At 40.7% G+C, this 14,162-nt stretch overlaps 1 protein-coding gene across 12 annotated transcripts in view; it reads right to left on the bottom strand.

The window, feature by feature from the left end:
- The window catches only part of MBNL3 (muscleblind like splicing regulator 3), a 117,543-nt gene extending 103,587 nt beyond the window's left edge, over window positions 1–13,956 (bottom strand). The window contains exon 1 of one of the 12 annotated variants that reach the window (XM_063635349.1): window positions 13,537–13,956. The gene's annotated coding sequence lies outside the window, so the exon portion shown is untranslated. Of the gene's footprint in view, window positions 1–308; window positions 623–12,572; window positions 12,842–13,536 lie in introns of those variants that run through there. The other 11 variants (XM_063635346.1, XM_063635351.1, XM_063635350.1 and 8 more) reach the window with 11 other exon arrangements.
- Window positions 13,957–14,162: the final 206 nt, after the last annotated feature.

The raw sequence follows: 14,162 nt of genomic DNA on the forward strand, positions 1-14,162 counted from the left end.
TCCTTATGTCCAAATCATTGCAGGCTTCCTGAGAGTGCTAATGGTTGCAATTCTTGGGAACAAGGGGTTTCCCTCACTTATTAGTTTAGGGAAAACTCTGCTAACAGCAATACAACATTTCAACCTTCTTTTGCATTTCATGAAAATGAGGAATGCGGTATAACGCATTCCCCAAACAAAATGTTAGGAAACCGTGCAGTTCTTTCTCTCCTTCCTTCCTCCTCCTCCATTTTACAAGAAAGTTTGCCTTGACAGTCTCATTGCCTACTGAAGGAAATTTCCACTTACAATAAACAAAACAAACTCACCTGTTAAAGGTCTTGAGTTCCATGTATACCTTAAAGTTGCAAATGTAATATTACATAACACGTCATAATATTTCCCAGACAGCCTGATGAAAGTTAGAATGCTGCATGAAATGAATGGTAAGTTGGTGTTTAGTTGGCTTGAGCACTCCCTCTCACAGAGCTTTTGCTTATCACTATTAATTTGTCAAGCATCCCATAATAAAAAATTCCAGAAGGCTAACGTGAAAAAGGTAGCTGACACCCAAAACAATGACTAATTTTGTTTGCCTAAAACAGTCAACTACATGCTTGTTACAGCTGAAAATCCTGAATAACTCACACTCAAACCCCTCACACCTTATTCAACTGACTCTATACTACTCTGTAAATGTTTACAGTGAAACAGATGCTTATAGGCAAAGGTATCCTATAACCCCCCAAAATATGTATTACTGCTTTCTAAAAAGCTTTAACATCAGAATAAGAAAGAATTAAAACCTTTAACTCTCAGGATCAGAGCATGTATGCAATTTCACCCTTTAACATTTTTTAGTTTTTATCATCAGAAACAGAATAATGTATATAACGGGTTTTGTTGGTGATGATGTAACCCTTTATTATGGTCCTTAATTTGTTTTACATCTCATTTCATAAATTGATTGCTAATTACCCAATCAGTAGATGTGTCTTTTTCTGTTCTTAATCTTTAAATGTACTATATCTGAGGAGGGAGATACAAACTCACAATGACAGAGTTTAGTCACTAACTCCTAAGAAGCTGACATTACATTTTCAGAGCAGTAACTCCAGTTTAACATTTAAATATCTATAAAGCCTAATTGCATGTCAAGTCGCAAAGTTGAGGAAGCAACAGTGCTTTAAGGCTCTGAAGGATGTCCACAGGAAGAGACCTTTGGGAATGAATTCAGTATGTCCCAGGCAGAAAGAGATTTAATGACAACGGGAGGGAACTGCAGGAGAGATGAGGGTGAAGACAAACTCCTCATGATCCTACTGGAGATGCAATAGTACCCCCAGAAGGCAATATTTTCCTCCCCCTGAAAATTATTTAATTCTAAGGAATATGCACAAATTGGCCAGACTTCTAAGGCCAGACTTCTCCTAATGGGTTGCATTCAGTAGTTAATCTCCTATCTGTTCGTGTGAGTAAATCTTATTTTTTCCTACTACTAGGCTCAATACTCATTGGTACAAAAAAAGTGATTGGAAAGACTATGTGGCTATTTTCTTCTTTATTTCTGTAATCATTCCCATTAATATTTTAGGTATATTTAACAGACTTTCAGCTTATGCCTCATCTACAATTTTAAAATTCATTTTTAAGTGTGCCTTTGTTCACCGCAGAAAAAATAGACACCCACAGGTTTTTTTTCCAGCATAAACATTTATATTTATTTATGAATCAGCTTGTTTTCTTCTTGCAAACACATTCTCTCTTGCTATGACCATTGTTGATTTATGAAAATCAAAAACAATTTTTGAGCCCTTTAACTTATATTTAACTCAGTAAAATGAGCTTGATTTTCTTCCAACATTTAAAATTTTTGGATAATTCTTTTGCCATTTGAAGCACCTCACACCCAATTGTCCCAAGATTTTTAGTTGTCATTTTGTTGTTGTTGCCGTTGTTAAACATCCTTTTTTGGCTTTTGGTCCCAGATAGTTTTTTTTCAGTGTCCTAATGTTCTAGCAATACCACTTAGTAAATACATAATATATAAAGTTTCTGCCTTCAGGATTGCAAAATACCTTGGACATTAAATCTTACAGCACATCTATAGCAATATCTTACTGTTCAGTTTGAAAAGCAGACACATAACTATCAGGGTACTGAACCAACAGCACTAGGTATGCTATCACGAAAGCCCTCAGCATCCCTTGACCATCTTCCCTTCAAAAAAGAGAGGAAAAATATTTCTGACACAGAAATAACATCCACTAAAACACTGACTTTTAAACCTTTCTGACAGCAACAAATAGTAAGAAACACACTTTACATCCTAACTCAGTAATATGTGCATGGATTTGAAATAAGTCTCACCCAAAATATCTAATCTTACTACATGACACATGTTGATATTTTCTTACTGTGTACTTAATGCAATTCTGTTTAATAGAAATGCTAGTCACAACCTACTAAATGGATTTCATTATGCACTAATGAGTTGTTGCCTACCACTTGAAAATTATAATGATAGAATAAATAGGCTTTTCTAATACCACAAGGTAATGCTGTTGGCTCCAAATACAGTAGAGTAAACCTATATTAATTTTGACACCACTAGTTCAGATTGTGATAACTGAACCTGAACCAGCTTGAAATATGTATTTTAGATTACCTATAAAGAAAGGTTTTGCTAAACAAAATAATAATGTCCAGGCCCGGCACAGTGGCTCACGCCTGTAATCCCAGCACTTTGGGAGGCCAAGGCAGGCAGATCACCTGAGGCAGGAGTTCAAGACTAGCCTGGCCGTGAAACCCCATCTCTACTAAAAATACAAAAATTAGCATGGTATGGTGGTGGGTGTCCATAATTCCAGCTACTTGGGAGGCTGAGGCAGGAGAATCACTTGAACCTAGGAGGCAGAGGTTGCAGTAAGCTGAGATTGTACCACTGCACTCTAGCCTGGGCGAAAGAGTGAGACTTCAACTCCAAAAATAAAAATAAATAAATAAACCCATACATACATACATACAGCTGTGTTGCTAATTGTAAATGTTTGTAAATATTCAGGCCAATCTACTTACAAAAAACGTCGTTTGTTCTTAGTCCAAACCAGTTTCTAAATCGAATACGGTCTTTCATCTGAGCTTTCAAAATTTTAGTGTATCTTAACATTCAAACTCAAAAATGTTCAAAAATTAAAATCATATTTTGAAATATATATTTTTTCGTTCATCAGCCACTTTTTTGTTTATAAATCTGCTCTGGGCATCATCTAATAATAACAACAGTAATGAGTATATGGTTTATTTGTGGAACATTTTAAACTTCAGAAAACCCTTTCACTTTTGTGAACTGGTAATGACCAGCAATCCCTGGATTACTGAATATTTAAAAAGCATGTAATGACATTTGCCAGACTCAAAAATGAAACTTAATATTTGGTTTGTTCTGCATGTAACAGATTACTCAATCCTATGAAGAAATGCAGGTGTCTGGCCATCAGTGATTGCCTCTATTTCAGAGATTCAGCCCACCCCTGCCATCCCCCCACCAAATTTGGAAGATATGAAAGAAATTTAAATTTCAAGATAAAGGACCAAGCCAAGTCATGGAGTCAGGGGAGTTGGGGGTGGGGGGCGCTGTCACATAGCCTCCTTTATATGGAGGTACCTACCAAAGAACTCAGAACAGATGTTTGTCTTTTATAAACATTTAACTTTTTAGCAAATTGAAGGCTTAGGAAGCTAAGGGAGTGAAGGGCAGGCCAGGAAGTCAGGGATTCCTGGATGTGAACCCAGCCTCGATCTTATTCTGTTTTTGCTCTAAATCAATGCCAAACTCTTCACACCTCAGCTGCTTTATAGCAGGCAAGAATTATACTGAAGACAAAACTGTTTCCTGGAAATGTCATGGGTTAAATGATTACTATTACAGCTCTCAATGGTACTTCCACAAAAGGCAAAGCACTCTTCATGTATATTATTTACCTTCATTATATTAGGAGATCAAAGTAAAATATCTGTAACCTGCTAAACCGACCCTGAAAACAAACCGTTCTTTCCATTCCTTTCCAAGTTTTTGTCCACTTTACTAATGATCAGTTATTCAACCAATTAGGAAACTCAATCATGTGATCTTAAAGGTTTTCAAGTAGCTGTAACACCTCTGAGTTAAGAATTATCTGGCAGACGTTAATGGCAAGTTCAGGGCCCTCAACTTTATTTGGCCAGTCTCTATTGGACCATCGACCTATAGGAAATGCCCTCCCATCAAAGGCCCGATTTGGCAACCTATGGGAAAGAAGTAGTTTGTCCCTGTTAGGAAAAGCAGCTCCATTCTCCATATGGATGAGGAGGCACCACATCCATACCCAGCTCTGCCCATGGTGCTCTGGGCTCTTCAAAGGGCAGAATGTGGTTTCACTTTCTCCCCACTACTTCATGAGAAAAGCAGCCTGGTCGCTTCCTGGCATTTAATGAATGGTCCTCTCTCCGTGGATTTGGACTGTTGGTCCTTCCAACCAGTCATTAGCTGGCAGGAAATGCCCTCCTCGGCAATCACTATTGTGTAAATAAAGCCATAAACTTTCGAAGGCCCATGCAATCCCAGACCACAAAGCTGCACGTGTGGGGGGGGGAGGGACCTTGATTGTAAAAGCACTGCCTTCCAAATTAAACTCAAACCACATGATACAGTTCATAAAATATACAAAACATGCAGCCCAGTGACAGATTTATTGTGGCCTTACAGAATAAAGAAAAAAAAACTCTATATGGAAAACACAGCTACTTCTGACTCAGATAGCCCCCAAACAGGAAGTTAAAAGCAAATCAGCCAGCTGCGGCCTCACTAAGTTATGAAGGAGCCCAGTGCAACCAGCATTTCCTGTCATTGCTTGTCACCGTTTCTGAGTGCCTCTGTCTGAACTGTTTTCTTAGATGGCTAAAAATATTACAGAGATTTCTTTGGGGATAGACACAAGGCAACAAGGAGGCCTATTATATGATCTAGGCATGAAAGTGAAAAATGTAACTTTTATCCAAAAAACATTCACTTAACACAGGTTACAGATTCAGTCACTTGAACCACTGCATTTTAATGAATATTGGAATAAAAGCCCACATTTGTAAAAGCATTTAAAATCAGATCTTAGGTTGCCTAGCTGTTTCCTGTTAATTTAGGATAAATATTCAGAACCACAATTTTCATGTGCCTGATTAGTAAATGACAGAGCTGGAGACTACAATATCCCAGAAATCTAGCTTCTTAGAGTTTCTCTCATCATCATCATCGTCATCCCACAAAATGACTTGTGCAAGTTCAAAGTATGTGCATGTATGAGAGTTCTCTAAATCAAATCACATTTTAGATCCTTTTATGATGATGTGATGATGATGATGATCACACTCTTCATAAAATATGGAGGTAGTCTCGTCTTTTTTTCAGCTCTGTGAAATGCCAAGCCTTAGGACACATCTTTCTAGCCTATCAACTTTTCAATCACAACAGAGCTTTGGAGGGGGAGTTTCAGTAAGAAAGCAAAAGCATTCTGCCCTGGTATTGTTGCTGCACTGAATCTCAGTGTATCTATATGAATTCCCCAGCAAAACCAGGTTATTAAATATGGGGTAGAGGGGCAACTTGCGAGTCAGTCAAATGTCCCACCAAAACATGGATGAACCTGGAGGACATTATGTTACATGAAATAAACCAGGCACAGAAATACAAATACTGCATGTTCTCACTCATATGTGGAAGCTGAAAGAGTTGATCTCATAGAAGCAGTGAGTAAAACAGTGGTAACTAGAGCCTGGGAAGGGTGGGGGTTGGGGAATAGCCAAAGGCTGGTTAATGGACACAAAACTATAGCTACATAGGAGGAATAAACTGTAGTGTTTTACAGCACTGTGGAGTGACGATAATAACAATTTATGTTTTCAAATAGCTAGAAGAGAGGATTTTGAAAGTTCCCAACACAAAGAAATGACAAATGTTTGAGGTGATGGATATGCTAAATACCCTGATTTGATCATTACACATTGTATGCATGTATTGAAATATCACACTCTACCCCATAAATATTACAATTATTAAGTGTCAATTAAAAATATACATATAAATTTGTAAAAAGAACTCCCAGACCCTCCCTCTGGTCAATCCACAGGCTTTAGCCCTTCCTCCTCATTTAGATGGGTAACACTGATTTTCAACTCATCTTCTATGGCGAGTGGGACCTACCCTGAACTTAAGTTTAGAGGCAGACATGGAGCCCTTCACTGCTCATACTGGTCTCCTCCCTGGTTCTGATGTCATGTCTAAATGTCGTGATGACCATTTACCTAAGGCCTCGAATTCACAAATTGCCTCAGATGCAGATGCTTAACACTATCTCCAGACCAGGTTACGTATTTTGACCCTATATTTTCATTTGCATTACAATGTTAATTTAATAAATGTAAACATATAAAGTACACCACAAAAAAGTCCCGCCAAAATCCAAGGTCTTTCTCAAAAAAGGCCCTCCCTTGAGGAGCCTGTCAATCTGAGTCTGGCCTTGACCCTGGCTTCAGAAAGCGAGCAGAGTGTATATTGACACAGCCTCTGTCTGCAGCTGAGGCCGCTGCTATAGGCATTCATGAAACATATCAGATTACACAGGCATGGTACCCCAGTCCCACCCTAATGATTTTATTTGGAAGTCCTTAAATATAAAATGTAACTCTATAACATGTACTATGTTTCACTTCATATATCTGGGTGAGCTAATAAGGTTTCTCTTCATGTTGTCCAATTACTTGGGGGAAAATGCTGACATAAAGGAGTTGGGAGTTTAATTTTTTCTCAAAATCACTTCTGAAAGAAATGCCCCTATCCTTTCTTCGGGATCCTCATGGATCACAGACTGCAAACAAATTTTAAAATATCAATGTACCCTTTAACAAAACAGCACCCCCAACAGGGCCATTATCAAGCGCCTACTTTTCAGAGGACGAATACAAACTCTTCACTTGGATACTGAGGTTAAATGTGATCCCCACCTCTGTGCCATGGGTCTTGTTGAATTTGTCATTACATATTTTAAATGGAACTCAGAAAAACCAGTGTATAGTATATGAATCCAACCTTAAAGCAACCACCTTAATATTATATATTGTGACAATCTCATTTTCCCCATTGGTAAATTAAGTAAGGAATTATTTCATGAGATACATGTCCAGTTAATATTCTACAGGGTGCTTTTGTTTTGTGTTGTTTTGCTTTCCTGTGTAGAAGCTGAGTACTACAAAACGAAAGGTGAAATGTAAGCTCTCTGGTTCTTTCACTCTCTCATTTTGCTAATAGACCACCCCTCCCATGCCACTCTCCAACACAACCTCGTTTGGTTACTTTGTACTGCCACATAAGGAGAAACTGCAAGCGCTGAACCTAAAGACTGATTATCCTCTGGGCACAAAAGATGATTGTGGTGGATCTGAAATGACAGCTCTTGTCTCTTCTACTGTGTGGACTTTGCTTTCTGGACACAATAAAAAGAGGCGCTATTCATACCTGTATCTTGGTAAGTAAAAACCTATGCAAATCCAGCCTCTAAATGGGCAATCAACATCTGACTGAAAATGAGACAGCTCCCAGTGTCCTTTTTGGATTTTGTCTGTAACTTCATCACTTCCTAAACTATACATGACAGGAGGCATCAGAGTCACAGTATTTCTGATTTTTTTTTTATTTTTAATCTGGTGAAACAGTTAAAGAACTGTTTCTATGTAAACATTTCTTTGTAATGAAGACTGATATCCCTGGGATGTGGGGGAGGTATTCTAAATGCAACTACAGGTGAAAGAAAAGTAGTAGCTGGCTTTCAGGCCAGTCCTCAAGGTCTCAGCCCCAAAGCTGGCATTGCTTGCATCTCCCTGGACTTGAGTTGCTACTGTGGCCTCTAGCAGAACAGTCATTCAATCTAGTGTTCAGTCTGCTTATTGGTGTTGATTTTTATTTTGTCAATAAAAAACAGAAGTAATGCTACAAGGAAGAATGTTCGTAATGTGCAAAAACAAGTTAGAAAGATTAATCTAGTCTTTCATTTATTTAACAAACTTTTACTGAGAACCTACTATTTATCAGGCATTAGGGATATGAGGTAAAGAGACCCAATAACCTCTGCTTAATGAATAGTTACTAGTACATTCAAGGAAACCTGAGTAAGCCTGAAGAAACCTTTCTTAATTTTCCACACCAGTTGAAGGCAATGCCAAGAAGCTCAGGATTCAAGAATCCAATGTGGACAATTTTAAGCTAATTTGAATGATCCTAAATGGAAAACAAAATCCAGCCAACTATCAGACTCCAGGATGCTCTCATGGCTTAAAGAGATCAAATGACCTCTAGTCTCTACTGCCAACCCCCTGCATTTCTGTCCAGGTTGCCTTTTCTCAATGGGAGGCCCTTTATTTCTAAGCCCTTCAAGTTCACTCACTGTCTGGGCACAAAACAAACTCCTGCCTCAAATCAGAAAACAAATCATTCCTTTTCCTCATGAGCCAACTTCATGCTGATGCAAGTAAAACTTGAGAGTTGACATAATATTTTAGGAAGCATGTCAAATTGAGTCCTATGCTTGGGCTTCCTGAAAATCACCATACACATACACATACAAAGGGAGAATATACACACACACACACACACACACACACACACACACATTTAAATCAAGCCTCCTTTTATTCTTGCTTCCTCTTGAGTTCTGAGCAAATCATCTTTTTTTTTTTTTTTTTTTTTTCTGAAAGTTAACTGCCTGGAGTTGAACATTCAGAGCCCTGGCTCTTTTCCTGAGCCTCAGAGCGACATCACTATATCAAGTATTTATTATAGTTTACAGTGAACCTTTTTTCTTTCATTCTTAGAATTGGAGGAATGCTGTAAAAATAGATATTTTTCTATAATCTTCCAGTGAGAAAGCAACGCACATCTGTATACATTGTTTTGAACTGACCACTAATTTGCACACTCACGTACGTGTGTGTTTGCGTGCCCAGGCAATTTGGAAGTCCCGTTATTTCTCAAATAAAAATGATAAGGTCCTACTTCCCAGATTGTATTGTTTTCTCCATCAATCTCTTAAAAACAATGTCACTCAATCTAATACCAAGCCGATCTAAATGATGAGTTAATAATGCATTTTTACTACAATGATCTGAAAAAAATATTTTCTTATCCGTTTCAGGTCATGTGGATGTTATTAACATCCATTAAGACAACTGATACCTTATTTATCCTAATTCTCAAAGTTGCCTTCCCAACACTGTCATTTGGCTATCTTGAGGCAATAGATAACCATTTAGGAAGAACAGAATGTCATGGAACCATCTGGTATCCTTAAGACCTAAAAGCCCACATTATTAAAGATCTAATTGCTTTCTTTCAGTTATAATTTATGTTTGTTTGCTGGTTGGTTAATTGACAATTAAACAACTTGCTCCCAGACACAGTTTCTTCTCTTTCAGGAAAAGTGTCCATCTCATTTTAGCTGAGGCTCACGTTTCTTCCTACATTTGAAGTGAGAGCTAAATCACACCTAGAGAAAGGCAGAAAAATCCCACAAACACAACTTCTGATTTCTATTTTCTTGATATCACACACATTTGAATGAGGAAAAATCCATCTGTTTCGCCTAGTAGACAATGTCATAAGAAAACTCACCAGCATGGAAGAACCTTGATGAAGTAAAGGTGAGTGTAGCCTTCATGCTCTTACAGACACTTGATAGTGTTAACATGGCAGTGACCATTATCTAACTTTAATTACAGGATGAAATTACTTGTCAAAAATGTACTATAACTTATGTACTGTCAGCTATGCCCCAATCCCTGTTTGTAAGCCTATCAGGCAACATTATTTATTTGAAAACAGAAAAATTCTGCCACCTTCCTGAATTTATTGTACTATAAGTAGAATAAAAGTAAAATGTTATCAACAGAAATCTTCATCATTTTAGAGCTTCTCACTCCATTCCCTCCCCTCCTCCCTCACACATAAAGGCAGCTGGGTGGAGAACAAAACTGTACTAAACTATACTGTCAACATCTGCACAACAGTCAAGAGACTGTCACTGTTCCAGCATGTGTGTTACTATACAATCACTCAAAAGACAAAATCTTTTTTATTCCCAAACTGCTGTGATACTGGGAAGTATCACAGTGAAGCTGCAGAGATAATAATACACCTACTGGTCAAAAGCATGAAGTATACAAGTGCCTGGAAGTACAATGAGAGGCAAGAGAACGCTTTAGAAGCAAATACAAGCAGACAACTAGGGGAATGTACATTCTAATCTTCTTTGAATAAGTTTAGGTTCTTCTGAGTGCACAAAAATGCCTTCCGTTTAAATTAAAAGCTGCACCCAAAATCTATTCCGCTGTGAGTTTATAAGCTATTCATTTTTCTTTTTAATGTAACATTTATTAAGCACCTAGTTTGTGCAAAGCATTATCCAGGTAGAGGGTGGTGCAAGAGAATACCAAAGGTACTTTGCTACCAGCTCATAATCATAAAAAGCAGCTGTTGTGAAATGCCTGAAGTGGACAGTTGAGGAAAAAAAGGTACTTTATACTAGTCCTGGGAGTCATTACGATTGCTTAAAGTAGCAAAGGAAATTACAGAAATGAAGTAGCTCTTAGAAGTAGAGCAAAACATGCAGTCACCACCTCTAGCCCAACACTGTATCAATTATCTCTCAAAACATTTTTTTTTTACAAACTCCTTCACTTATGTTTTCATATAAGGTCTCCAATCTCATCACTGTATGAGGCAGCAGAAGGTTAACTGGCAAAATTTCCCCCTAATTTCTCTGACACCAGTTTAGCTTGTCTATTCTGGCCTCAAGGTTTAGTATTTTCACTTTTCTTTCTTTCTTTCTTTCTTTTTTTTAAGGATGCATTTGGTCCGAAGTCTTTTAGCAGCAAGGCAGCACATCCGGAAGCAAACAGTACTGAACTGGGATCTAAGTCCATAATCACTAAAAATGGGAGAAGTTGCTTTTTCTCATCCCCCCTTTACCAAAATGCAAGTGTTTATTGCTCTACCTGCAGGAACTCTCATTTTAGACATGAAGCAATGAATTGCCCCACATACTTCTTTCAAGAATAATATGAAAAACTGCTGAAAATTTGTTGTATAGTAATTCCATTGTAAACAGTTTGATTGTTTGTTTCTAGGTAGACTACAGCACCTGGGCAGAAAACTGCACCATGCTTTAATAAGGGCAAAACAATATTTTTCTCCCTTTCCACACACTTGCTAAATTTAGTAGCAGAGCCTCTGCCAACCAAGTAGTTTCTACTGCTTTGGGAGAAGGAGTAAACAGCGATAGAATATTATCAGCTGAGCTGTGGGCAGAAGCCCATTTTAGGCTATATTTGAAGAAGTGTTGGTAAATATGAAAGCATCCCCCAAAAGTATCGCACATTAGAAACAAGTTAAAAATTACTTTAAAAAGTAGTTAAACATTCAGGATTAGATTTTCATGGGCCAAGGAGAAGATGGGAATATAATCAGGAAAAATCCAAGGTGTCTGATAAGCCTCATTGTCTACCTTTCACTGGAGGGGGAAACAAAACAAAACAAAATTCAGATAAATTGTATCAAGCATGGATGTTTAGTCATTCCCACATACCAACAATCTGTTTTCCAAACATTATATCAGTAATCACCCAAACGTTTATTCACTAAAGCAGGGAGTCCGCTTAATAAAAAAATTAATACCAATCATTTCAAAATTAAATCTTGCAAGTTTTGTTTTAATTGATTCTTTCCCATGAAGTCTACCTACGAATACGGAGAGGCTGTGGGGATCCCAGGTCAATTTACAAACGACGTAAGAACATCTAGGATAAAATAACTCCTTTAAAACATATTACTTTAATTAGAGCCACAATTAATTTATCTGTTTTATCTATCATCTATCATCTAGCTAGCTAGCTAAGAGTGCTCAGAAAAACACACAGTAGGTCTATTACCCTAATTATGAAACTACAACAATGAATCACTTAAATGTCAACTTTCATTACTTGTCTGGGTTTAATTTCGTTTTCTTACCATAAAAGCTTATTGTGTGAGTGTTAAAAACTAAAGTTCCCTTTTTAATAGTCTCCTAAAATCTACTCTCATACCCTTCAAACCCCAGTAGTAAAAGCGAGCTGCCCAAATGTGTTGACTCAGGGCAGGAAGAGACAAGGTTCTGCAAGGAAACTGTGGCACTGCTCACGATATCGCGTGAAAATGGGGAAATAAGTTGTTAAAAAGCATTTGCTGATGATATGCCATGCAAGAAGTTCCTTTAAATTAAAAAGATAGAAGAAAGTAGAAAAAAAAGAAAGAAGGAAGGAAGGGGAGGAGGAAGAGAAGAGGAGGAGGAAGAGAAAGAAGAAAAAGGAGGAGGAAAGGAGGAGGAAAACGGTCAAAGCTCTAAAATTGCAACAAAGTTGCAGGATGACTTTTCCTTCTATTTGCTATTTTGTAAAATGAAGTTTAAAAGGCATTATTTCCTCGGCGTCCTAGGAAGGCAGCCTTCTTACAAATCCCAATTCATCTCCAGCCTTACCTTACGCTGCTAGCGCAAACCCAGAGGCTAAGGGGCCCTGCTCTCAGCGGCAGCAGCAGGGGCAGCGGCAGCGACAGCGGCACATGCCATCTGTTAGCGGCAGAAGCAAAAGCAGCGCTGCGCGAGGTGGCCCCGGTGCCGGGAGAGCCTTTAGCAGGGGTGCATACTGAATGCCGCCATTTTAAAGCGAGGTTCCTGAAATCATTAGATATAAGCAAATTAAAGCCCGCCCCACCTCCAGAACTTCAGGGCTGGGACTTGCAACCCGGCTCCAAGTCGGCCGCTCTGGGGTATAAAATGTCAAGTCTACAGACACGCGCACGCGGACTCTCGGACGGAGGCGACGGTTCCCCCTCTCCCTTCTGCCCCCTTGACCCCTTCGTGCTTTTTGCAAGACTCCTTTCGGTTCCAGGGGCCAGAATACTTTCTTTTCTGGGCTCCTCGGGGCCCCTTCCCGGGGCCGGCCGGCGGGCTGTGGGAGGAGGGGACAAGGCCACGGGCCGGCCCTACCCGCTCCTCCCAGGCTCTTGGTTCAGTCCACTCGGAGCACACCTCGGAGCGCCCCAGCTCCCTCGCGGAGGCCGGGCGTGGGGCTCCCGCCCGGGCTCGCAGCTACCATAGCAACCCCGGTCCCAAACCCGCCCGGCCTTTGCCAAAGGCGTGCCCTCCTCCCAGGCCAGTGCCCTCCGCCGGACGCCAGACGTCCCCTCGCGCAGCCCCGCCGACCCCGGGCAGCCCGGGCCGGGGCCGCGCCTCCGTGCGTCCCGCGCCGGACACACGCGGCACGCGGAGGGAAACGGCGCCAGCAAGGGGCTTTAGGCGCCAAAACGGAAACTCCCGCGAAACTCCGCCGGCCAGCGGAGCCGCGCGCGGGCAGCCGGAGCGCCGGACTCGGAAGCGGCGCACGCGGCTGCCCGGCCCCGCCCCGCCCGGCCAGGTAGCGCGGCGCCGCCGCCAACCTCACCTGGCTCCGCACGCCGCTGCGGGACGGGCGGGAATGCGGCCAAGGGCCGCCCCAGCTCCCGCGCCCACGCCGGACTTTCTGGCCTCCGCCTCTCTCTCGCTGCTCCCAAAGAGCGCCAAAAAGTCGCGCTGCGGCTCACGCTCCGAGTGCGGGCACTTTCTTCCTGTAGGGCGCTGTTTCGTCGCGAAATATATTCTTTGTGTGGTTTGCTCACTCGTGCCTGGTTCTCCGAGAGCGCAGCGCGGGCTTTATTCTCAGGGGGTGTGGCGCCTCGCCCCCAAACCCAGCGGCCCAGCCCCCGCTGCACAGACCCTTTGTCATTTCATTAGGAAGGGAAAGGGGGACAAATCATAACGCTCAGATTTTACAAAAGCGAAAACAAACGGAGCAGGCACACATCCCCAGAGGCGGGGGTGGGGTGGGGGTGCAAAGTTTCTGGCGCTTCAGGAACTGAAGTGCCAGTGAGAAGGGCAGTGTGATTCGCAGCGGGACGCTCATAGACACTTCCCAGACAGGTGAGGCGAAATGGGTCCTTTCAAAATTGATCTTAGTCGATAAATAAGTCCACTCACTACAGGCTAAATAAGTACATTCATACTCACCAGCTGCCTTCTTGGGGGTTTTAT

This window comes from Symphalangus syndactylus, chromosome X, assembly GCF_028878055.3.
Source record: "Symphalangus syndactylus isolate Jambi chromosome X, NHGRI_mSymSyn1-v2.1_pri, whole genome shotgun sequence".
NCBI lineage: Eukaryota > Metazoa > Chordata > Mammalia > Primates > Hylobatidae > Symphalangus > Symphalangus syndactylus.